We start from the raw sequence: 26,075 nt of genomic DNA, 5'->3' as shown, positions 1-26,075 counted from the left end.
TGGCTGATTTCATCTTGTCCCTGTGATGAACTGTAACCATGAGTCTAGCAGCGCTCAGTGAGTCCTGCGTGTCTTTCTAGCAATTACAGGACCCGAGGATGGTTCTGGGAACTTGCAGTTGGTGTCAGAAGTGGGGGAAGTCTTGTGGACTGTTCTCTCTCACTTTGCAGTTGGCCTGAAGTCCCTGTAATGTATATATATTTGATTATGTATATGTATGCATACATTCAGATTAAAACCTATGAAAAAATATTAAATATATGGGATTATCTTGTTTTATAGTCTACTTTTTTTCACTTACAGGTCATGAACATCTTATTATAGTTGGGTATAGATTTATTGGTTACAGAATATTCCATTGTGTACATTTAAAACAATCTACCTAACCACTTTTCCATAAACAGGCATTCATTTATATTAATGGACATACATTGCTTCTGTTTTTCACTATTAGTGCTGAGATGACCGTATTGCTACTTATATTTCTGTGCAATGGCATGACTGTTTCTGTGAGATAAATTTCTAGAAATTGGAAACCTGAATCAGAGGGTATGTGTACATTTATAACTTGGTTTTAGTCAAAGACTTTCAAGGGTTATACTAATTTACACTCTTAATAGCAGTGAACACTGCCTACTTCCCAAACCCTTGCTTATATTAGTCATTATTGATGTTTGCTAATCTTACAAACAAAAAAAATTCAGATCACTCATTTTTCAGTTCCGACTTATTAGTATCTTTTCATGTTTATTGGTCTTTGGGTTTCTCATGTTAACTGTCTGCACGTCTTCTGTTCCTTTCCTGTTGTGTGAGAGCTCTGAATTTGGCAGAAATGTCCGCAGCACACACGGCAGAGTTAGTATGTCGTCTTGACTATTTTCAGGGTGCTTTGTTTTGCTTTTTCACTCTACTTAACTTTTTCATACAAGATGAGCTTTGGGTTGTTATTGTTTTCAGTTGGAATTGTTCATTAACACAATCAAAAATGTAAAGTCCTGTCTTTTATGTTTCCATCTTTTGTGTCATAATTAAAAGGGCTTTTCTATCCCAAGACGGTGAAAACACATATCTATGTCTTCTTTCACAGCTTCACATTTTTATCAGTTATTTCCTTCATCTGGAAGTTGTGTTGGTGTCATGAAGATACTGGGATCCTGCTTCAGTCAGTGGTTCCTACCCGTTCACTCAATTACCCACCTTTCCCCTTGGAGTAAAATACTGTCATCATCATACGCCACATTCTCACATGTAACACCTGGGACCACTTCTGAGCGCCCCAGTTCTTTTGGTGTTTTGTGCCTATGTTTTAAACGGTTTCCATTTTTATATTTAACTCATTGCGCTCTTTACACAGCTCACCAAAATAAACTCCGACTGGTTATCTGATTATCTCATCTTCCCTCACTAGTTGATGACACTTCCATTCAGTTCAGTTCAGTTCAGTCGCTCAGTCATGTCCGACTCTTTGCGACCCAATGAATTGCAGCACGCCAGGCCTCCCTGTCCATCACCAACTCCCAGAGTTCACCCAGACTCATGTCCATCAAGTCAGTGATGCCATCCAGCCATCTCATCCTCTGTCATCCCCTTTTCCTCCTGCCCCCAATCCCTCCCAGCATCAGAGTCTTTTCCAATGAGTCAACTCTTTGCATGAGGTGGCCAAAGTACTGGAGTTTCAGCTTTAGCATCATTCCTTCCAAAGAAATCCCAGGGCTGATCTCCTTCAGAATGGACTGGTTGGATCTCCTTGCAGTCTAAGGGACTCTCAAGAGTCTTCTCCAACACCACAGTTCAAAAGCATCAATTCTTTGGCGCTCAGCCTTCTTCACAGGCCAACTCTCACATCCATACATGACCACAGGAAAAACCATAGCCTTGACTAGACAGACCTTTGTTGGCTAAGTAATGTCTCTGCTTTTGAGTATGCTATCTAGGTTGGTCATAATATACGCTAAGGTCTGTTCTGGGGGGGCCTCCTATCACTGATTCGTGTCTACCTGTCTTAGTACTACAGTGATTTAATAATTGGAAGTTTGTGATACACGTTACTAAGTAGAGTTAGTCCCCATCATTTTTTTTTTTAATCCTTGCCTGTTTATTCCTCCATGTTCCAACTTTATAGTCGTGGTGTCCAATCTCAAAAGAAAACTATTCTGGCATTTTGATTGGAGTTGCCCTTAACAAATACACCACTGTGGACAGCACTAACCATTTCGGCTGGGTCACTTCCGCCTTAGAATGGAGTCTGTTTCTCTACTTATTCGAACAACTTAACCTATTTAAAAAGAGAAATCTGAAACTGCCCTCTTTAATTTTCTTCACACATGTCCCTTTCATTTCTAACCGTAACACTTAACGTCAAAAGGAAGTTTAGAAGGTGAAGCCAGCAAAACAAAACAAAGTCGCATGGTTACACACCCAAACACAAGCGCTATTCCCATTTTATTGTCTACGGCACAGCCCCACCTCGCTGATACGGTAACTGCCGCCTTCACCCTGATCAAAGTGGCCAACTCACAGGTACAAGTAAGGGGTTTCGATTATATTCAGTACCAGCCTCAAAGAATACGGCATTTCCCTAGCACTTTCATTCGCCTACGGGAAAAGGTAATTAGCAGGTTCAAGTATTCACCAAGGTTAAGATTTCTGTGTGAAGAATGGAAAAACCACCGGTTGCGGACACCTGGCAGAGAGGTGACGTAAATCGGCAGAGGTCTCCAGCCAGAGCGCACCTGGAGACACGGGACTGGCTGGCAGAGACAGAGTCGGGATAGGTCATCTTGCAAATGTTTCTGAGTTCCTATGAAGGCTGGCAAGAAACGAATTTGTTATTATCACCATCATCAGCCATCTTTGAGGTACCGCCAGCTACGTAACCTACTTAACAGGCACAGAAATCTGAAGCTGTCTGATGCATTTCAAAGGATAAGGTGACACGCTTCAGGTAGCCAAGACCTATAAATAGGCTTTAAAAAGCATTGGCTACGTTTTTTTTTTGGGGGGGGGGAATTTGTTAGTGTTTATTTCTGCTAAAGCTCCTAATAAAGTGTGCAAATATGTGCTACATTTTTATTAGGTCCTGTGTTTGCTACGTTTTTAAAAGTCAACATTGACTATTAAGAAAAAAAAAAGATGGATCTGTTCTCTATTGCATTCAAGGCTCCAAACCTTTGGCAATGTGACTAGGGTCACAGTGACACTACAGTAAGTTAACTAAAGTTGCTCTGGGTACATCTATCAAGTTCTAACCTTTATGGGGCCCGAAGCTGGAGCCAGTAGTTAATTCTATGTTGTACCTATCACAGCATAACGCCCTGTGTAAAATGGTGCTTAACACCAGCAACGGGTTGATGGCAAGAGACGGAATCTCTTCGGGTTACATATGGGCCATATACAGCACTCCTACTGTGGGCAGATTAATCCAGCTGAAACATCACTCTCTTCAGGACACAATCCTGATCCACTCACCCAGATCTGTTATTTAGGGCAGTTCTAGGTGCAAGGACAGAGGAGCAGACAGAACCAAGTCCCTAGCCTCGTGGAGCTGACAGACAGGCGGAGACCACGTGTGTGCTGTGCAGGGGTCCCTCAGTGGTGCACGGCAAAGGCCAGGGGAGGGGGCACGGGGAGGCAGGGTTGACACAGGGCCCCCGCCAAGGTCCCCAGGCTTCCTCTCCGGGCTCCGCCCCGCCTGCCTCCCTCCCACCCAGGAGGCCAGAACAACCTGGACCAGGACAATACGTGTCTGTTCACATTTCTCCCCCAGTGAGACTCCTTCAGGGGTTGCCCTGCTTGCTAGAGAGAATCCCTACATATTCACCCAGGTCCAGGTCCCCACAGCTACACATCTGGGTTAAACAAGAACCTTATTCACCTTCCTTGTCTCCCTCCCAGAGTAAATGACTTCTCAGTGTAAATGACTTTGTTGTCTACCCCTGTACCGACCATAACCTGCGACAGCCTGTGTGTGTGTGTGTGTGTGTGTGTGTGTGTGTGGACTGACGGTGTGCCTTCACAACCAATTGCATTTTCCATGAGGCACATAGTGACTCGTCTGTTTTGCTCACTAGTACTTCCCCCACCAGAGGGAAAATGGTCTTCCTACCTCCCAGTTCAGATCAGTTTAGCCACTCAGTCGAGTCCGACTCTTTGCAACCCCACGGACTGCAGCACGCCAGACCTCCCTGTCCATCACCAACTCCCGGAGTCTACCCAAACTCACGTCCATTGAGTCGGTGATGCCATCCAACCATCTCATCCTCTGTCATCCCCTTCTCCTCCCGTCTTCAATCTTTCCCAGCATCAGGGTCTTTTTCAATGAGTCAGCTCTTCGCATCAGGTGGACAAAGTATTAGAGTTTCAGCTTCAGCATCAGTCCTTCCAATGAATATTCAGGACTGATCTCCTTTAGGAAGGACTGGTTGGATCTCCTCGCGGTCCAAGGGACTCTCAAGAATCTTCTCCAACACCACAGTTCAAAAGCATCAATTCTTTGGCGCTCAGCTTTCTTTATAGTCCAAATCTCATATCCATACATGACTACTGGAAAGACCATAGCTTTGACCAGACGGACCTTTGTTGGCAAAGAAATGTCTCTGCTTTTTAATATGCTGTCTAGGTTGGTCATAACTTTTCTTCCAAGGAGCAGGCATCTTTTAATTTCATGGCTGCAGTCACTATCTGCAGTGATTCTGGAGCCCAAGAAAATAAAGTCTGTCACTGTTTCCATTGTTTCCCCATCTATTCGCCATGAAGAGACTGGACCAGATGCCATGATCTTAGTTTTTTGAATGTTGAGTTTTAAGCCAGCTTCTTCACCCTCCTCTTTCACTTTCATCAAGAGGCTCTTTAGTTCCTCTTTGCTTTCTGCCATAAAGGTGGTGTCATCTGCATAATCTGAGGTTATCGATATTTCTCCTGGCAATCTTGATTCCAGCTTGTGCTTCATCCAGCCTGGTATTTCCCATGATGTGCTCTGCATATAAGTTAAATAAGCAGGGTGACAACATACAGCCTTGACGTACTCCTTTCCCGATTTGGAACCAGTCCATTGTCGTGTCCAGTTCTAACTGTTGCTTCTTGACCTGGATACAGACTTCTCAGGAGGCAGGTTAGGTGGTCTGGTATTCCCATCTCTTTAAGAATTTTCCAGTTTTTTGTGATCCACACAGTCAAAGGCTTTAGCGTCGTCAATGAAGCAGAAGTTTTTCTCGAACTCTCTTGTTTTTTCTATGATCCAACAGATGTTGGTAATTTGATCTCTGGTTCCTCTGCCTTTTCTGAACTCAACCTGAACATCTGAAAGTTCTTGGTTCACATACTGTTGAAGCCTAGCTTGGAGAATTTTGAGCATTACTTTGCTAGCATGTGAGATGAGTGCAATTGTGTGGTAGTCTGAACATTCTCTGGCATTGCCTTTCTTTGGGATTGCAATGAAAACTGACATTTTCCAGTCCTGTGGCCACTGCTGAGTTTTCCAAATTTGTTGGCATATTGAGTGCAACACTTTAAAACCACCGTCTTTTAGGATTTGAAATAGCTCAATTGGAATTCCATCACCTCCACTAGCTTTGTTCACAGTGATGCTTCCTAAAGCCACTTGACTTCACATTCCAGGATATCTGGCTCTAGGTGAGTGATTACATCATCATGGTTATCAGGGTCATCAAGATCTTTTTTGTAAAGTTCTGTGTATTCTTGCCACCTCTTCTTAGTATCTTCTGTTTCTATTAGGTCCATACCATTTCTGTCCTTTATTGTGCCCATCTTTGCATGAAATGTTCCCTTGGTATCTCTGATTTTCTCTAATTTTCCCCCACCTCCCACCGGCCTCATTCCTGCCTTCGCCCAACCCACACCTCCCTACCCTTCCAGCAGCCCTCCCCCTCTCAATACCTGCTCCCTCCCACACTGAAGTCCTCCTTGGCCTCAAGTCCAGGCTCTCACAGGATGTGTTACTGTCCCTTTGTTCTCGTTTTATGTCCCCCTCTCCCCATTCCACCTCCCATCTCCTCCCCTCACCATTTAAAATCAGGCCACAGGGCTTTGTGAATTAACTGACTGCTACTTTTTCCAGGATTGCTTCACTTTGGAGAAGATGCCTAGATGAAAGAGAAGGGTTTATTGCAAACTGCAGAAGACGAAACCAGGAGGCTCGCTCCAGCCCCCTGGTCCCAGTTCTGGATGCTAAACCGCAAAGGGACACCATCTCTGCCCCACAAGTCATTCCTTTACCCCGGCCTCAGTTTCCCTTTTCTCGATGGGGGAGAACTGAACTAGCTTCTCCCAATGTCCTTTCCAGTTCATAGGGTCTGAACTGTACCCCTCCCCAGAGGCTGGCCCTAAGAATACAACTGAGAGGCACCCACAGTAGGAGGTGATGGGGTAACACCAGCTACCATTGAGCAAAAGAGGGATGAGCAAGGTCTAGAGCACCCCCACCACAACCCCAGACCTCTAATCTCTTGTCGAGGAGAGGGACTATAAAAGGCAAGAAAACTGAAAGTGTTGGTCGCTCAGTCGTGTCCTACTCTTTGTCTCATGGACTGCAATCTGCCAGGCTCCTCTGTCCACGGGATTTCCCAGGCAAGAAAACTGGAGTGGGTAGCCATTCCCTTCTCCAGGAGATTTTCCCAGCCCAGGGATTGAACCTAGGCCTCCTGCACTGTGGGCAGACTCTTTACTGTCTGAGCCACAGGGGATGGCCCCTTTAAAAAGCATCCAAACAGATGAAGAACTCTCCACAGCCCTCTTCCCATAAAAGATATTTCAAAATAAAATCTATTCTACTTTTGCCTATACAGAGACTGTCCCTTTCATCTGCTGCTGAGAATCGGTTGTCACCCTACGTCTCTCCCTCTTTTCATCCTCCTCCCAGGCATGCTTTTTAATCAACTCATTAACCTTCTAAGTGGCAGAGGCTTTGGGGATGAGCAGTAGAGGTGGAGATTAACACCCTAAATCGAAGGCAAGCTGGATAATCTCTGCTTGGTCTCTGCTTCAGAAACGCCATCCGTCTCCGCCCTGGCCAGCTGAGACGACACTGACATCTGCTGACACTGTCTCCCGACACATACTTTCTCGCCTTCAAAATACCTACATTTTCCCTTTCTGATATACTCATTTGCACCATGCCCTCTTGGTCAGAAGCAACAATTTGTTACTCATAAAACCAAACTTAAAAACAGGGGTGAAAGATGAAAAGAGGTTTTGATTTATTACCATACCCGAATTTTAACCTCTGATCTTTATGTGTTATAAACCCAGCTGCAGAGCTACTTGCCATCTTAAGTGCTGTTGCAAATGCTTAAAAAGAAAAGTGTTTTTTTTATGGCTCCCTGAGAGGGTAAACACACCTTTAGCTACTACAGTGCTATAAAAATCAAGGTCAGGGTGACTTATCTCTTTCATTTCCCCCTGCTTCAAGGCCTCCTGGGAGAGCAGACGAAAATAAAATGGGAATATCTAAGGCACAAATAATCCAACAAACAGAAGGGCTGAGGGTAAAGTCCACCCAAAAACTGACGAACATTTTATTTTCTCAAAATTGAAGTCCCTGCTATGCTGAGGACTATGCTCCACAATCACACACAAAAGCAACAAATGGGCCGGGCAGGAGTTTGTGGGGCAATGACAGACTGAACCAAACGGCAAGATTTTGTGCTATTTATCCTACAGATCTTTGGGGACCAGTGTGCATTTGCAGGGAAGAGGAGCTGGGGGAGGGGTACTTGTGAACAAGACCTGAAGCCAGCCATTTACAGGGATTAAAAAAATAATAATAATTTTATTTATTTTTGGCTGGGCTGGGTCTTCATTGTTGCACACAGGGTGGGCTTTCTCCAGCTGCCGCGAGCGGGGGCTACTCTTCAATGCAATGGCTTCTGCTGCAGAGTGCAGGCTCTAGCCATGTGGGCTTCAGTAGTCGCGGCATGTGAGTTGAGGAGTTATGGCACATGGGCTTAGTTGCTCTGAGGCATGTGGGATCTTCTCGTACCAGGGATCGAACTTGTGTCCCCTGCATTGGCAGGCAGATGCTTCACTACTGAGCTGCCAAGAAAGCTCTACGGGGACTTTTTAACTGTTAAGTTTCAGAGTCTTTCTATTATTGCAAGGGCTGGCTCCACTTTCTTGGCATAAGAAAGAAGGATAACATCTGATTCCTCTCATGTCGAAATTCCAGGTTTTACTGAGGAAATCTGATCCTGTCCACTGTGCTGTCCTGATGACAGAAAAATCCATCGACAGAATCTCAGGCCGGCCTACCTTCATGGGTAGAAACGCCACGTGCCTCACGGTTAGGGCTGACTCTAAAGTACAGCAGAAGCTTTTACTCAGAAGGACGCTTTCCTAACCACCTGCGACTCTCCCATCCGCGTCCCCACCTGCCGACCATGCGGCCTCAGGCAGACAGCTGGCCTTCCATAACTTCGCTTTTTTTGGGGAAAAGACAGTCTTGTTTCACAGAGCTGTGGCAAGAATGAAGTGAAGAAAGGTATTCAGAATGGACTAACAGGGTGTGGAACACAGGAGGTTCTTGATAAACGGATGAACGCATCCGGCTGACATTTCCCACAACATTCGGAACAGTTCTGACCCTAGGCTGTGAGAAAGCACAGTTGAAGGACTCTTGGCCGCCTCAGCCAAGCCTCCCAGCGACTCGACTCAAGGGACAAGGAGAGAATGACTGTTAGGGGTGGGTGATGAGCAAAGGTCCTTGAGAGCCAAAGAGAACTACCACTTAGAGATTAGATACGCGGTTCTTCAATGAAAAGGCAGATTGAATCCCACCAGTATTAGCAGCACAAACACAACTCTCTCCCTTTTTTTATTAGCACCATTTCACTCTCCCAGCCCAGACAAGTATCTACATAGGAGAAAAGCCTAAGAGCTCTTTAACAGGAACTGAAGCCTGCCGTTCCCCATGCTCCCAGCCTCCCGAGCAAGAAAACGCCGCCAGGGACCCATCACTCACCCTCACCTCAGCTCTCAGGCACGCTTCACAGCAAGGCCCTGTATCAAGCACCACTCAGGCAGGCCAGCGAGGGGAAACCTGGGAGACAGCGGGAGGGAGAGAGGGAAAACCCAGGCAGGAATGCTGAGGGTGCAGTTCTAAACGCTGCAGGTACTCCAGGAGAAAGTGGACAGGCCAGTTGGGTTCACATTTTAAGTTGTGTTGTTGCTGTTGTTTAGTCGCTCAGTTGTGTCCAACTCTTTTGCGATCCCATGGACCCCTGCCAGGCTCCTCTGTCCATAGGGTTTTCCTGGCAAGAATACTGGAGTGGGTTGCCATTTCCCTCTCCGGGGAATCTTCCCGACCCAAAAATCAAACTCGCATCTCTTGCATTGGCAGGTGGATTCTTTACCACTGAGCCACCTGGAAGCCCTTTAGGTTGTGCAGCTGATGGCTAAGCCTCTTTAGGTTCAAAGCCCATAATTCTAAGAATCTAAAAGAATAAAGAAAAGTGAAAAGTACCAAGTGAGAAACGACTGCCCTAAAATGATGAGAAGGCAGCTGCTGGAACAAATAAAAAGGGAAAGGCCACAGTTTTCATTTCTCAGCTTTTTATAAGGCTCAGACAAATACGAGTTTTGATAAAGAAGAGCCTGCGAGTCCACCATGCTTTCACGACCAGGAAAGCAAACGCAGCCATAACTGGAGAAATCGTCAGCCGGCCAGGAAGTGAAGCCTCCCAGCAACACTTGCCAAGAGCCTGCGTGGGACGCATCAGACCCTGTGTGGAGGACCAGGCGCAAAAGCCAGGCTCTGGCCCTCGGACCTCGCAAGCTAATGGGAAAGTCAGAAACGTCTTGCTTCAAGGGAGCGAGGGCATGTGTGCAGGGCATGGAAACAGCAGGGCGCCCAGTGGTGGATTCAGGATGGCTTCCTCAAGCAGGATGCCTGAGCTGAGTCTCCAAGACAGGCGGGACTTAACCCGGGAGAGGGGGTGTAGAGAAAACGGTTTCCGGCAGGAGGAATAAAGAGGTCTTTCTCAAAGTATCGGCAGTTATGGCTTCTGGTGCCCTGCCTCCTTCATTCTTGGCTTTGATGACGGGAGTTAAGAGTGTTGACTCTCTGGAGCCTTAAGTTCTCCACCTCACTGCTGCCTCCCCTTTTCTGGTGGGCTGGGGTCCGCTACAGTGGTTATACTCTTGGGAAAAGAAGAGAGCCGTGGAAAGTCAGCGTCTCTCTGTCTCACGCTCAGGTTCAGTGTTATTTTCTGATTCACGGGGTCACAAAGAGTCGGACATGAAGAGTGATGGAACTGACTGAACTGATAATCCAAAAAGACGATAGGGCAGGAGGAAGAGCTAGCTTCTCATACCAGTTATTTAAATAAAGCAGAATGAGGGTACCTCCCTGGGGGTCCAACGGTTAGGACTTTGCCTTCCAGTGCAAGGGGCGCAGGTTCAATCCCTGGTCGGGGAACTAGATCTCACACGCCTCAGAGCCAAAACACCAAACGTAAAACAGAAGCAATGTTCTAACAAGGTCAATAAAGACTTTAAAAATGGTCCACATTAAAAAAAAAATTTTTTTTTAAAGCAGAATGAGAAAGAGGGGAAAGAGAGAGGAAGGAAAGAAGAGAGGGTAGGGTTTAGGAAAGGGAAGTTTTAGAAAGAAATCTCTTGTATTATTAGGGGTTTAGAAAGTAAGAGATACAGACACATTAAGCAAGTATAGCAAAAGTTAACAAATGTGAACTGTATGGGCAGTGATTATAAACATGATGGCTGCACCGTTACTTCAACTTTTCTGTTATCATTTTTTATAACAGAAAGATGAAAAAAAAAAAAACTGGAGAAGGAAAGACCCACATCCCAACTTAAAAAAAAAAAAAAAAAAGAACAAATCCAAAGAATTAAAAGGAAACTCACAAATATAAAATAAATGGTCAGCTCTTTCCCGGCTGGAACCATGGAGGGTGCAGAAGAGAAGAAAAAGAAGGTTCCTGCTGTGCCAGAAACCCTTAAGAAAAAGCGGAAGAATTTCGCAGAGCTTAAGATCAAGCGACTGAGAAAGAAGTTTGCCCAAAAGATGCTTCGAAAGGCAAGGAGGAAGCTTATCTATGAAAAAGCTAAGCATTACCACAAGGAATACAGGCAGATGTACAGAACTGAAATTTGAATGGCTAGGATGGCACGAAAAGCCGGTAACTTCTATGTACCCGCGGAACCCAAATTGGCGTTTGTCATCAGGATCAGAGGAATCAATGGTGTGAGCCCAAAGGCTCGAAAGGTGCTGCGGCTCCTTCGCCTCCGGCAGATCTTCAGCGGCACCTCTGTGAAGCTCAACAAGGCCTCAATTAACATGCTGAGAATTGTGGAGCCATACATTGCATGGGGTACCCAAATCTGAAGTCTGTAAATTAATTGATTTACAAGCGTGGTTTGGCAAAATCAACAAAAAGCGAATTGCCCTGACAGACAACGCATTGATTGCTTGATCTCTTGGGAAATATGGAATCATCTGCATGGAGGATCTGATTCATGAGATCTATACCGCTTGAAAACGTTTCAAAGAAGCAAACAACTTCCTGTGGCCCTTTAAATTGTCTTCTCCACGAGGTGGAATGAAGAAAAAGACCACCCATTTTGTAGAAGGTGGAGATGCTGGCAACAGGGAAGACCAGATCAACAGGCTTATTAGAAGGATGAACTAAGGTATCTACCGGGATTATTATTGTAATCTGGTTAATAAACAATCGAAACAAAAAAAATAAAATAAAATAAATGGTCAAATTCAGGGAACAAATGATACACTATAGATAAAAGAGATGCAAATTAAAACACCAGAGACGCCATTTTTTGGCTATCAGATTAACAGAGTTTTGAATGCACAGTAATAATGGTACCTGATATTTTTGTAAAGGTATAGCCATTTTCGGAAATCATTTGACAGTTTTTTATGAAGTTAAACACACACTTTACACATCACCAAACATTTCCCCAAGAGAAATAAAAATATACGTCCACACCAAGGCTTATACATAAACATTCGTAGCAGCTTTATTCATGATAAAGCTGAAAACAATGAAAGGAAGACAAGCCAAATATCTACCAACAGGTGAACAGATAAGCAGGTTGTGGTCTATCCAGGTAACAATACTAATACATGGAGCAACACGTATGACAGATGAGTTAAATATATGCTGAACAAAAGAAGTCAGATAAAAGAGTATTATCCTGTATGATTCCATTTACACAAAACACTGGACAAACTTAAGCTACAGTGAGAGAGACAGAGATGGGGCAGAATGCCCAGGGAGGGTCCGGGGGAACCTTCTCGGGGGGTGGATATGCCCTGTGTCTGGGCCGCAGTGGTAATACACGTGTACACGTGTGTATATTTGTCAAAATTATACAGCTGCACATCTAAAAGGGTGAATTTTATTGTTTACATACTAAACCTCAATTGAGCTGATTTAGAATGACTTGGGTTCAATCCCTGGGTTGGGAAGATTCCCTGGAGAAGGAAAAAGCAACCTACTCCAGTATCCTTGCCTGGAAAATTCCACGGACAGAAGAGCCTGGTGGGCTTCAGTCCATGGGGTCACAAACAAGACACGACCGAGCAATTGACTGAGCACACACATGTAACGGCACATCTAAAAGCATGCATTTTATTGTTTACATATTAAACCTCAACAGAGCTGATTTAGAATTTAAAATTACGGTTATGAACAACCCAGAGCTGGGGAGGATATAGGCAAATGGGCTCTTACACACTGCTAGTGGGAATACTAGTCAGTACAACCTTTTTTTTGGGGGGGGGGGTAAAAGCTTTATTGTGACATAATTCACTTTATTGAAGTACACAATTCAATGGTTTTAGTGTGCTCATAGAGTTGTGCAACTATCACCACAAGCAAATGTAGAATATTTTCACAACCTCAAAACAACATTCTGTACCCTTAGTCATCACTTCCCAATCCTGAACAACTACTAATCCACTTTCTCTACATGTGCTCATCCTGCAGGATTCATAGAATTGGAATCACAATGTGTGGGTTTTGTGACTGGCTTCTTCCTTAGCATGTCTGCAAGGCTTATCCATGTTGGAGCAAGTATATCATTCCACTTCGTGGCTGACTAATATTCCATTGAACGGATAGATAACATTTTGTTTATTTATTCATTAGCTGATGGGCATTTGAACTGTTTCTACCTTTCGGCTACCAGGAACACTGCTGCTAAGAACGTTTGTGTGCAGTGTTTTCCTTTCTCTCAGACACATACCTATGAGTGCAATTGCTGGGGCAAATGTCACCTCTATGCTTAAGTTTTTTAGGAACTACTACGCTGCTTTCTACAACAGCTACACTATTTTACATTTCCACCAGCACTATAGGAAGGTCCCAATCTGTCTACATGCTCGCCAACATTTATCACAATCTAGTAGGAGAAGGCAATGGCAGCCTACTCCAGTACTCTTGCCTGGAAAACCCCATGGATGGAGGAGTCTGGTAGGCTTCAGTCCATGGGGTCGCTAAGAGTCGGACACGACTGAGCGACTTCACTTTCACTTTTCTCTTTCATGCATTGGAGAAGGAAATGGCAACCCACTCCAGTGTTCTTGCCTGGAGTATCCCAGGGGCGGGAGAGCCGGGTGGGCTGACGTCTATGGGGTCGCACAGAGTTGGACACGACTGAAGTGACTTAGCAGTGGGTATAAAGCAGGATTGCAATGTGGGTTTGACTTTCATTTCTCTAATGATTAGTAGTGTTGAACATCTTTTCACATGCTTATTGTGAAAGTGCTAGCTGCTCAGTTGTGTCTGACTCATTGCAACCCCATGGACTACAGCCCACCAGGCTCCTCTGTCCATGGAATCTTCCAGGCAAGAATACTGGAGTGGGTTGCTATTTTCTTCTCCAGGGTATCTTCCTGACTCAGGGATCGAACCCAGTTCTTCCACATTGCAGGCAGATTTTTTTACCGTCTACACCAGGGAAGCCCATATATCTATAATATCTTTGGAAAAACAACTATTCAACTCCTTTGCCTGTTTTTAACTGGGCTGTTTGTCTTTTTATTTTTGAGTTGCAGAGTTCTTTATATACTCCAGATGCATAGCCCTTATTGGATATATGATTTGCAAATACTTTCTCCCATTATGGGCTTCCCTGGCGGCTCAGATGGTAAAGAATCTGCCTGCAGTGCTGTAGACCCAGGTTCGATTCCTGGTTCAGGATGATCCCCTGGAGAGGGGAATGGCTACCCACTCCAGTATTCTTGCCTGGAGAATCCCATGGACAGAGGAGCCTGGTGGGCTACATACAGTCAGTCCGTGGGATCGCAAAGAGTCAGATACAACTGAGCGACTAACACTTTCTTTCTCCCATTATAGAGGCTGTCATTTTTTTAAAATTTATTTTTAATTGGAGGATAACTGCTTTACAATACTGTGTTGGTTTCTGCCGTACATCAACATGAACCAGCTGCAGGTACAGGCTCCCCCTCTTGACCCTCCCTCCCGTCCCACCAACCCCTCTTGGTTGTCAGGGTGAGCAAAGGTTTGAGCTCCCTGTGGGTTGTCTTTTCTAATTGATACAACTTCTGAAAACCAGTCTGGCAACATATATCAAAGACTTCAGTGTGAATCTTTGATCTTACAGTTTTACTTTTAGGAGTGTATCTTACGAAAACAACTAAAGAAGCAGAATGAGAAGAGATATAAATAAGAACACTCATCAAAGTACTTCTTCAACTGAATCTTAACCCTTACCTCACACCATATGTAAAAACTGACTCAAAATGGAGCACAATCCTAAACGTAAGAGCTAAAACTACAAAACTTCCGGAACAAAACCTAGGAAAAAAATCTTAGAGGTCCTGGGTTTGGCAAGATTTATTAAACAGAACACAAAAAAGCATGAACCATTTAAAAACAACAAGCATTGGCCTTTATCAAAAGTAAAAACTTTGGCTCTTTAATGATGGTACAGGTTTATTTTTACCTATTCAGGCATAGAAAAAGAGTAAAAAGGGCACCGTGACAAAATAAATAAACCCAAGAAGAATGTTTCAGAGGATTCTGTTCTTCTAATTCTGTCTTCCTGAAATGCCTGAATACTCCATTTGACAATGAGTACGCATTTCTATACAACAAGGAGGAGAGCTGGAAAGGAACCTTCATAAAACTATTTCCACTTTGAAAAGGGGAAAAAGTGAATTTCCTTCTCATAATTATTAGAAAGGAATACTTAATTAGCCAGGGGACTTGGTTTATCATGTTGATTTGGAGTTTTTTATTTTTTTTTAATTTGCCACATTTCAGAAATGAGAACACACTGGCATTTTCTTAAGAGCTCAGTAGTCTTAAGATCTGCAAATAATTTCTTTCATACATACAAGTTAACCCATCCAACAAATTTCATTGATGTAACTGGATAACAATGGCTTAAAATTACTCTGTAAAAGAAGTTGAGAAGTATAGCATTATCTCACAACTAGCTGGAGCTTAATTTAGGTACACCGAAGAAAGTGAAAATAATTCAAGGCAGATAGTAAAGGTCTGTGCACTTGACTCAGAGGAGAGTCTCTAAGCCCTCACTAATTACTCTCATTTTACACTCAATTTAACAAGTTATGCAAACCAATGGAAAATGGGCGGCCCGGGACAAAAAGGGAACGGAAATGGCAAACTCACTGCAGAACGGGTGGCAGCCAACAGCCCGGAGGAGACGGGTCACTGAAGATTTGAAAACTCGGCTCACTTGAGATTGAGAGGGTTTGAATAGAGAAGTGAACACAGTGCCTCGGTGCAACTTTATCAAGAAGCCACTATGGTGCTAGGACTACACAGGAAATAACACTCAGAAATAGGTTTCTAAATAATCAAGGAAGCAGTGCAGGGATCTCCGTGGTGGTCCAGAGGCTAAGACTCTAGCTCCCAATGCAGGGGGCCTGGATTCGATCCCTGGTCGGGGAACCAGATCCCACACCACAACTAAGAGTTCTCATATGGCAACTAAAAACCTCGCACACTGCAAAGAAGATTGAAGATCCTGGGTGCCAAAACTAAGACCCAGCACAGCCAAATAAATAAATATATATGTATATTTTTAAAAGAAAGCATTGAAGATTATTACCAATTTGAGAGGGATTTCCACTTCCCATTAAGAATGGCTGATTTTATAAAAGAGATGATTAATGAAATAAACAACGGTGATCTGGAAAACTGGCTTGTATCAAAGGAAGCTCTAATCCTTAAAAGAAGGGCAAACAAATGAGTCATTTTTGCAAACATATTTTAATAGCTACCCACCCAACTTTAATACCACAAAATTCAAAGGACTGAACTAAAGAAGCAGTTCAGTTCCATTGATAGGTTCTTCTGTTCTCCCCAAGCCCCTCATGGAGGCAGTTCCCAAGACTATATCTAAGGGAGAACTAACGATGTGGACAAGGGCATTTTACATCACCCCCTCCTGTCCATCCAGCTTTGTCCACCTCACAGACTCTCTGGCCTCTGCAGCTCCATCTTTGAGAAAACAAGCACTTGAACTTGTCTGTCTGGGATCAGGGTCATTAAAAAAAAAATGTTTCTCATACTCTGCGTTTCTCCTAAGCTCTTCAAACGTCATTTCGTGACCACACAGGACTTGGAGAGCTATCCAGATGCAGGGAAATGAAATTCCTGGCACTGGAAGCAAATGGAGGCCCAGGCTTTCCTGTGTGAGCTCCCTCATTCCCTCAGGAGTCCCTGGTGGCCTCACCCCAGCTGCTGGGATTTCCACAAAGACAGCCGGATTGGACTAATCTGACCACACAAATGTGGAACTGAATGAGGGGCAGAGGTACCAGAAAGGATCAAAACTCCGGGTGTCTGTCCCAGGCTCGAGGGACAGCATCCGGGAGTCCAGCCAGCCAGAGGAAAGATTCGCTCTCCAGATTAACCTGGCAGCTTGAGGTATCGTACACAACGGGGGAGACGGTAGGCTAAAAGGTCACAGGGGAGGTCAGCTCAGCAACAAGGCTGTGGGTGGGGCACCTGGCCGGGAGAGGTGAGTGCCACGGGAGGTTGAGGCCACGAGCAGCAGCCTGGTTCTTAAAAGCTCCCTTCCTGCAAGAGGCCAAGACAGCAAAATTGCAGCTGGGGTCCAGCAGCAGCCTGGGACGCCGGCTGACCAGGGGCAGACTGTCTGCTCTGGATGCTTAACTGATCACCGGAGATGCTGCTGCACAGACAGGGCAAGGGAGAGCAGTTTCTCCGCTCTGGATCAGGCAGTCCATCTTTCACCTCTCCCCAGGAACGCCGCTGAGGTGGAAGAAAAACAGCCGTTACTGAGCACTGGAGCGATGGAGCAATTCAAAGTGACCCAACTGGTGTTTTATCCCAGACAATGATGGCTTTGTCGGCAGATTGCAACAGCCCAACAAACCCTGCACGCCCCTCTTCATTTCTATCTCTGGTCCCCAGGACTTGGAGACACCAGGCTAAAAAGGGAAGAAAGTTATACTCAGAAACTAACAGCGTGTGACGCAACAGAGGCAGGCCAACTGCCATTCAGCGATGACACATCACCCAGGCTGGCGTTCTGCAGTCGTGGGGCTCCTACTGCTCCCGGGACATATCTGAGTCTCACATACTGATGCGCTTCCAGGGATCCTGGCCAACAGAGAACACAGGGCTGAGCGTCAAGCTTGTTTACAGTGCTGCTGGGTCACTGTTTCAGTCCATTGGCTGGGCAGCTTGCTCGCGATAGCTTTTGCGTTCAGTCTGGACTACCCTGTTATTTCTCTCTTGGTTTGCCCTAGCCAAGGAAACTCACTTGCCCTTAGATGGACACTGCTGTAAGGACTCTGGCTTCCCAGGTGGCACTAGCGGTAAAGAACCCGCCTGCCAGTGCAGGAGATGTAAGAGACACACGTTTGATCCCTGGGTGGGGAAGATCCCCTGGAGAGGGAGATGGCAACCCACTCCTGTATTCTTGCCTGGAGAACCCCACGGACAGAGGAGCCTGGCGGGCTACAGTCCATGGGGTCGCAAAGAGTCAGACACGACTGAAGCAACTTAGCACTCAAGAGCATCAGCACACTCAAGACCTCAGCTAGAGCCACTGAGCCGAGGTGGCTGCTCCCAGCTTTCCAGAAGCCTGAAAGCTGCTACCCTCTAGGGCAGGAACCAGAGAAAATTCTCTCTGCAGGTAAGAGCCAGGGGGTGAGAGAGACCAGAAGATGACACCCGTATTTCTCACACCCCGCCCCGCCCTGCTCACTTAATCCATACTTTACCAATCACCTCAAATGACCACAAACACACCCATGGCTCCAGGGAGCCAGCAATTGGCAGGAAAATAGAGATAAGCAAACAAACTTATCGGGCAAAAAAGCAGCTGGCTACTGACTGTAATCAGTAGGTCTCTGATTGGCTGCTGTGGGAAGCACCCGAAGGCCGTGCCCACCAGGTAAGTTTCCTCAGCACCACCTGCCTGCCGGCTCACAAGTACTGTGCCGGGACATCGTCAAGGACAAGCCAGGGGCTGAGCTGATAGCTGGGTTCTCTGCTTTTCTGAGAGCTTTTTTCCCAGGGAACAAAGTCTTCTGCCAAGGTTTCTTGTGGGGGAAAAAAATCATGAAATTCAAAACTAAGAGGAATTGAAAACTGGTCCAGTCACTAGGGAGCCAGGCTGGGAGAGAGCCGGGAGGCTAGAGCAGGCTCTGCTGGGCTAGGAGATGGGGGTCACAGTGAGGAGCTCTGGGCTAGGACGCAGCCAGTGAACCTGGATGCCCTGAGGGCAGCCGAGCCTTGCCACTGAGCCTAGGGAGTTGTAACAACCTCATCCAGCATTTAAAACATCACCCAAGTCCTTTGCCTTATATCAGACCCCGCCGCCACACACTCTTGCCATCAGTGTGGGTGGGCAGACAGACAGAACCACAGAAACCCCACAACGGATCAGGCTGACAAGTAAGGCTGCCAGAGAGCCAGAGATCAGCATCTCTGGACTTGATGGGCTGGAAAGTACTTAAACTTTTCCAGAGAGTTGAGTGAGCTCTTCTTTCCATGTACCAAGTCATACTGGCATCTGTTCTGTGACTCGCAGGGACATGCATCCACATGGCTCCCGGTCTCAGGTGAGCGTGCCCCAGCTGGGCGGGCTTGCAGCTGGAACCACCAGCTTTCCTGAAGCTCAACGCTCTCTCCCTGCCTCTGGAACAACAGAGGCCGAGCGCCGGCATCCTCCTGCTGGCAGGAGTGAGGAGCCCTGGCCTCGGGGTGGGGACGTGCGAGCTCGGCACGCACGCTGCTGTGGGGTGTGTCAGACCCCCTCCCCTGCGTCCCCTGCCCCTCTGCAGGCTGGCACTGCAGCCAGCCTTCCTCTCTCCAGCCCGAGGCGCAGAGCAAAGGCTGCTCCTGGGCTGCAACCTGCTCACCTCCACCCTCCACACATACCTCAGCCAAGCAGGCAGGGGCAGGGGACAGGCCGGGGAACCCTGACCCTTTTCTTCAAGGGTCCTGCTGAAAGGTTCTCAGGGAGAGAGTTCATCCAGTGAGGAAGGAGGAGGAGGCAGAAGGATGTTTTCAGAGAAAGTAGGGATAAGAGAAATGGAACAGGGGCTCAGGAACACAAAACTCATGTGAAATGGTCTTAAGGTCCACCAGAGAGGGGTTCCGTGAGTGACAGTATACCCACACAGAAATACTACTCAGCCACTAAAAATACTGCAGACGAGTATTTGGGAAAGGCATTCATGATCTGTTAAATACAAACACAAAACACACTTACTCCACTCGAAAAATAAAAACCCCACCAGGTCTGAGAGAATAAACACCAGGGAAATGATGGTGGTTATCTGTGGGTATTGAGTTTGGGTTTTTTTTTTTCCTGGAAGGGGGCCCAGAAATACAGTCAAAATCCAAAACGTAAGGTCCGAAGCTTAGAAGAGTAATACCCCCAACTTCTTAGTGAGCGTGGTTGCTGTTGCTCTGAGAAGTACAAACTATTTCAATCTGGCTCAGGAGCAAAGTCGTGGCCTTTAAGAACCATAAAGCTACTTGCCAACACCTCTGTAGATCAGATCAAATATGGACAGAAACTTCAAGAGGTGAAAAGCCTCAGATCATGAGGAAGGTGGCTGTGCGAGAACGTGTGTTTGTGTGTGTGTGTGTGTGCGCGTGCCCGCGCGCGCTGGGGGAAGGGTTCAAAGCAAGCACATCCCTTCTTTACTACCCCACACACACACACACACACACACACACACACACACGTAGTTAACTGCAAAGCAAGCCAGGGGCCTGTAACACAACGTCCAATGTGCCGGTTAGAAACTTTGAACAAGAGCCAAGTGAGAGGCCTCTTCTGTCTAACTTCAAGCTATAATTTTGTTTCAGCGACAACCAAATCAACTGTCTGGAGTTAAGTCAAATGATTATCCCTTTCTTCCACCCTGGAATCACCCTATGAAAACAGCCCTGCCCCAGGCAGGTCTGGTGGTGAAGTTAAGGGATAACAGTTAGAAATGGAATGTAAAACGATGAGTAACCCACTGTCCAAGAACTTCACGTGGAGAAGTGAAGTGAAGTCAACTCTCCACCCCCAAATCACGATCATTTAAAATAACTGCCCTGGTTCCTCATAACTCTACGAGTAACTGTCTACCAGGCGCACACACACCTCTGGGGTTTACCAGGAGGACAGTCTTGGATTTTGTTTTCAGAAGATGACGGTCCTGTGACTGTATGAACATGAACATTTCAGGAAGGTACACCTCAGAGTGAGAACACCTCACAAGATATCCCCTGTGCCAGGGCTGCCCTTGTGGCAAAGAGCACCACACACTCCTTCATCCTTTAGGCCAGGACTCAGTTCTAAACGAGACGCAACCGTGGGACTTCCTGGTGGTCCGGTGGTTAAGACTGCCCTTCCGATGCAAGGGGGGCGGGTTCGATCCCTGGTTGGAGAACTAAGATCCCACATACCATGCGGCACAGCCAAAACAGATTTTGAGAATAAATTAAAAAATAAAAAGAAAGGCCAATAGATAAACAGATGCAACCGAGATTAAACTCATTTCCTAGAATTCCTAATACTTGAACTCAGATCCAAGGTAGAAATGGAAAGGCAGAGTTCACATACAGATTCAGGCTTCTTCCAGTTTTCAAACACGCCAGACCTCGTAAGACTGAGCTCACGTTCCCAAACAGCTAGAGTCACATGCAGCTGGGTGATGGCTGCCCCTGTAGAGCCGGCAGGTGCCCACCAATTCACCACAGATCCCCCCCGCACCCTCCACCGCCACCGCTGCACTTCCATCAGGCAGGCCTGGTCAACTGCAGTTTATAGTTGCAGGGTTTTCATAATAAGTAAGTGCTTGTCTGTAACCATGACTCCATCAGAAGCCAGAAAATAAAAGACAGCAAACGTCCTCTTTGCCTTACCAATGACCCACACTTTTATCTCCTGACCCTTGTGGGCATTTGACTTGGTGACCCCCTGACCCAGACAATGTTAAAAGGAAAAAAGGCCTTAACAGGATAACCTTAGGGTGATTTGTGGAGCTTTGAGGTAACCTGGAGAGCCAAATTCCTGAGTCGATTTTAATCTAGGGGAAATGCTCAGGGTAGGTCACCTTCCCAAGCAGTCTCTCATTTACTGTACACAGAAGAGATGGAAGACAGAGACTCTTGGAACTCCTAGACACTGACATATTTAGCATTTAAGATCTCAAATACGACTCCCTAAAGATAATGTTGAAAACCTAAATGGTTTGGGTTTTCTGTTGGTGGTGTTTTTTATTGGAGGATAACTGCTTTATAATATTGTGCTGGCCTCTGCCATACATCAACATGAGTCAGCCACAAGTATACATATGTCTCCTCCCTTCTGAACCGCCCCTATCTCCCTCCCCATCCCATCCCTCTAGGGCTGTCACAGAGCACTGGGTTGAGCTCCCTGTGTCACACAGCAAATGCCCAGTTGCTCTCTGTTTCACATATGGTAATGTGTGTGCTTCCGTGCTCTTCTCTCAATTCACGCCTCCGCTCCTTCCGCCGCTGCATCCACAAGCCTGCGCTCTGTGTCTGCGCCCACTGCGGCCCTGCAAACAGGCTCATCAGTACCATCTTTCTAGGTTCCGCATTCGTGCGTTAGTGTCCAGTATCTGTCCTTCTCTTTCTCACTTACCTCACTTTGTATAATAGGCTCTCAAGGGATTCTATTCAGCTACAAAAAGAAGAATGCATCCGGGTCAGTCCTAATGACGTGGGTTTTTTTTTTTTTATAACAGGTTTATTGAGACATGATTTACACACCAAAACATTCGCCTTTTAAAAGTGTTCACTGGTTTCTAGTATAGTCACAATACTATAAAACATGACCATCATCCTAAAAGATTCCTGCTTTTCCCCAGTATTCCCCTCTTCAACCTCCCTCACAGGCCAAGTACTGATCTGATTTTTTTCCACTGTAGATTAGCTCTGCCTTTTCTAGAATGTCACATAAATGGAATCAATATCTAATCTCTTGAGTAAGACTTGCGTCACTCGACGTAATGTTTCTGACACATACCAGAAGCTTGTTCCTTTTTATTGCTCAATACAATTTACTCCTAAGGCTGTATCTCTCAAATACACAAGGTCCATGGAAGAAAAATAAGATTGGTAAATAAGAATAAGATTGGTCATTCTAGTCTAACCCCAACGTCTCCTCTCACTTTTTTCCTTCCTTTACAATTAAAGACCTCAGGACTTACAGGGCTGAGCGAAATGCTACCCACCAGCGGCACCATGTCTAGTGGTGTTTGACCCATCATCTTTCCAACATAGTCACTGCGGTTCCCAGTTTCACCCTGTAAGGAAGTCCCTGCTGAATCTGTACGAGAACTTTACTACAGAAAATGGAATACCAACATCCAAACAACGAAGCTACTAGGCTTCCCCCCGAAACATGCCTGTCAATGAACAGATAAACAAAATGCGGTACAATGACACAGTGGAATACTGTCCAGGAATCGAAAGGAACAAGACATGTATGTGCACTGTAAACATAGATGAACCTCACCAACTTCATGCCAAGTGAAAAAAGACAGAGGCAAAAGGCCACATACAGTATGATTCCATTTACATGAAACGTCCAGAAAAGGCAAGACAAGCAGATTACAGACACAGAAAGCAGATTAACGGTTGTCTGGGGCGAAGGCAGGACCTGGGATTAAACATAAAAGAGCATGAGGGATCTTGGTGGGGTGACGGGATGTTCTAAAACTGGATTCCAATTATGGCTACACAACAAAAAGGAAATCAATGACCAGCACACGTATAGCGACCACATCTTAAGGTACATGAATCCCATCTTGATTAAGCTGTTAACACCAACGATAACATAAACTCGTCTGCACAAGTGGAAGAAAGTCCTGCTCCAAGGCAGAGAAAGATCCGTTTAATGATGTGAAGAACAACAACAACAAAATAATAATTATTTAAAGAACAGAGGAGCCTGGGTAAAAGGCCCTGCTACTCAGCTGGAAAATCACTGTTTCAAACAGCAAGCTAATATGATCATGCACTGTTTTAAGAACTCGTTGAAAGGGTTTCATTCTAATAAATAAGAGAGATTTATAAATTCACTTTCTCTAGAAAGCATAGTGTCTAGCTCTCTGGGCTGGTCCCAGAAGATGAGGCAGTCCATTTGCAAATGGGCCAGTGACCACCTGAGCACAAAAAGGGGTTCTTTAGGTTGTTTTTTAAAAGCCAGAATATTGGGGAAATATCTGGAAACTAGTTTAATTCTCCTACTTTCTACCGAAGCAGCTGTTTTTTGTTTGATGACTGTCTGCCCCATGGTGATGGAACACAAGAGGCCATCATCTTCCCTGATGGCCTGTGCCCATAAGCCACAGAGGAAAGAAGTGGTGACTAGCTTTCAGAACAGACCCTCCTACGCACACAATAGTCCTCACAGTGAAGCAGAGTGAACCAAGTCCCCGTGGGTCCCCTCTCTAGTGCCGTTCCCACCAGCAGCCTGGTTCTCCCTGACATCCCTTTCTGAGCTCTTTACTTCCTGGCCTCACTCTTCACTGTTCTTCAACTGGATTCTTCTTTGTTTTCTTTTCTTTTTAATTTTTACACTATCACTTCTGAGACTCAAAAGCTATTGACAAGGAATTCTGTTTCTGGAATTATTCCTCCAGATCTTGGACGTCCTTCTAGAGCTACCAGATAACCCTTTCCACCCTGCCTCCTTCTAGAAGGCTTTTCTGATGGTGCAGTCCAACCCTAACTAAACACACTAGGGATGCTCGATTTGGAGATGTTTCCTCGTAGGGCATTCAAGACCAGGTAGTACTCTTCTACCACAACCAAACCCAAGGGAGTAAAAATATCATTCGGGATATGAGAGTATCTATTTCACAGAAAACAAAAACCATTGCCATCCCAAATACAAGCTCAAAACGCCAAAACCTCCCATGGCCAACTGGTCCCTTACAAGGCACAAGAAAGGTTAGGGAGATGAGATGGAGCAGCCAGGACAGAAGAAAGAATCCCGGTACTCTGGTGACAGTGATGACCTCCCTGGACTGCAGAGCTCCCAACACTGACAGCCCCTCGCAGCCCCTTCTTAGGGAGCTGCCCCACCCATAGCCCATGCAGCCAAGTCAAGCGCACAGCGCAGGTCCTCAACACAGCTCACATTAGTCACACAGCTGATGGGGCTCCCTGGCTTCCTCATTTCAGTCACAGCCCCCACGGCTCAGACCAAAACCCTCAGGGCCACTGCTGATTCCTTGCTTACACCCCGACATCCTTTCCACTGGCAAGCCCAAACCCGCCCTGCATCCATGCACGTCTCACCACCTCCCAGCCACCATTCTGGTATCAGTTCCCCCGGCCCTCCTGTCCCCTGGTCCCCACTGCACAGACTCAACAAGCCAGATCTCCAAAGCAATGAATGGAGTATCCTAACCTCCCACCTCCCAACCAAACCCATCTCCCCCTCTCCTCCCCAACACTCGCCCTGCCCTCAACCTGCTGGCCACCCTGGCCTTCCCAGCCCCGGAATGTGCCTGATCCTTCCACCTTGGGCCTCTGCCTCGGGCTCGTCCACCGCCTGGAATGACTGCCCTCGGCTGGCTCCCACTCACCACTCAGGTTTCAGTTCAACCTGAAATGTCAGCCCCTCGGAAGACTTCTCTGACCTGCCGAGATACAGTGTCCACCTGCCCTCCCCTACCCGCTATCACTTTCCATCTTCTGGTGTGGTTGATGTTCTTTGCGGCAGGAACGATTTAAATCTGATTTGCTTACTGATTCCCTCAACTGACTATAGACTCCATGACTTTACAATACCTGTAAGTCAGTTATTGTGCCGGACGTCTTAAACATGCACATAGCTGTGCGCCACCTGCTGCTGCTACTGCTAAGTCGCTTCAGTCGTGTCCAACTCTGTGCGACCCCATAGACGGCAGCCCACCAGGCTCCCCCGTCCCTGAGATTCTCCAGGCAAGAACACTGGAGTGGGTTGCCATTTCCCTCTCCAATGTGTGAAAGCGAAAAGTGAAAGTGAAGTTGCTCAGTCGTGTCTGACTCTCAGTGACCCCATGGACTACAGCCCACCAGGCTCCCCCGTCCATGGGACTTCCCAGGCAAGAATACTGGAGTGGGTTGCCATTCTCAATAAAACTCAAACAACAAAAAGAATGCGCACGCCATGTCTTGTTTACTGCTGCATCCCCAAGGGCGAGAACAAGGCCTGGCACCCATCGGAGGCCTGATTAATACTTTTGAAAGGAAAGGGCATCACTGGATGCTCTGGGGCTAGACACGGGCTAATTCAATTAGACAACTGGCATAGAGCACTGATGGTAACAGGAAGCTCTGAGCAGGTCTGTGTGCGAAACTCAGGCCACCCACAAGCTCCTGTCAGGCAGATGCAGAAACCCCCATAGTCAGGGGCTTTGAAGCAGAGGACAGCAGAGGCAGGTGAGAGCGCCAGCTGGCAGCAGCAGAAGTAAGATCCCAAAGCAAAGCAGGGTCTGAGACAGGAGCTGAGTCACTTATGTGGGTAAGCCTTAAGGAAAGGGCAAGCTCCCTCTGCTGAGGACCCACCACAGCCCGGGACCCCTCCAG

General features: G+C 46.3%; 1 protein-coding gene and 1 pseudogene across 1 annotated transcript in view; one reads left to right on the top strand and one right to left on the bottom strand.

Moving 5' to 3' along the window:
- The window catches only part of MLXIP (MLX interacting protein), a 60,394-nt gene that overhangs the window by 26,323 nt on the left and 7,996 nt on the right, over positions 1-26,075 (bottom strand).
- LOC102272605 (large ribosomal subunit protein uL30 pseudogene) lies at positions 10,882-11,694 on the top strand (annotated as a pseudogene).

The sequence above is a fragment of the Bos mutus genome, chromosome 17 (assembly GCF_027580195.1).
Source record: "Bos mutus isolate GX-2022 chromosome 17, NWIPB_WYAK_1.1, whole genome shotgun sequence".
NCBI lineage: Eukaryota > Metazoa > Chordata > Mammalia > Artiodactyla > Bovidae > Bos > Bos mutus.
Note: the sequence above shows the minus strand (reverse complement) of the source record. Positions and strands in the feature narration are given on the sequence as shown.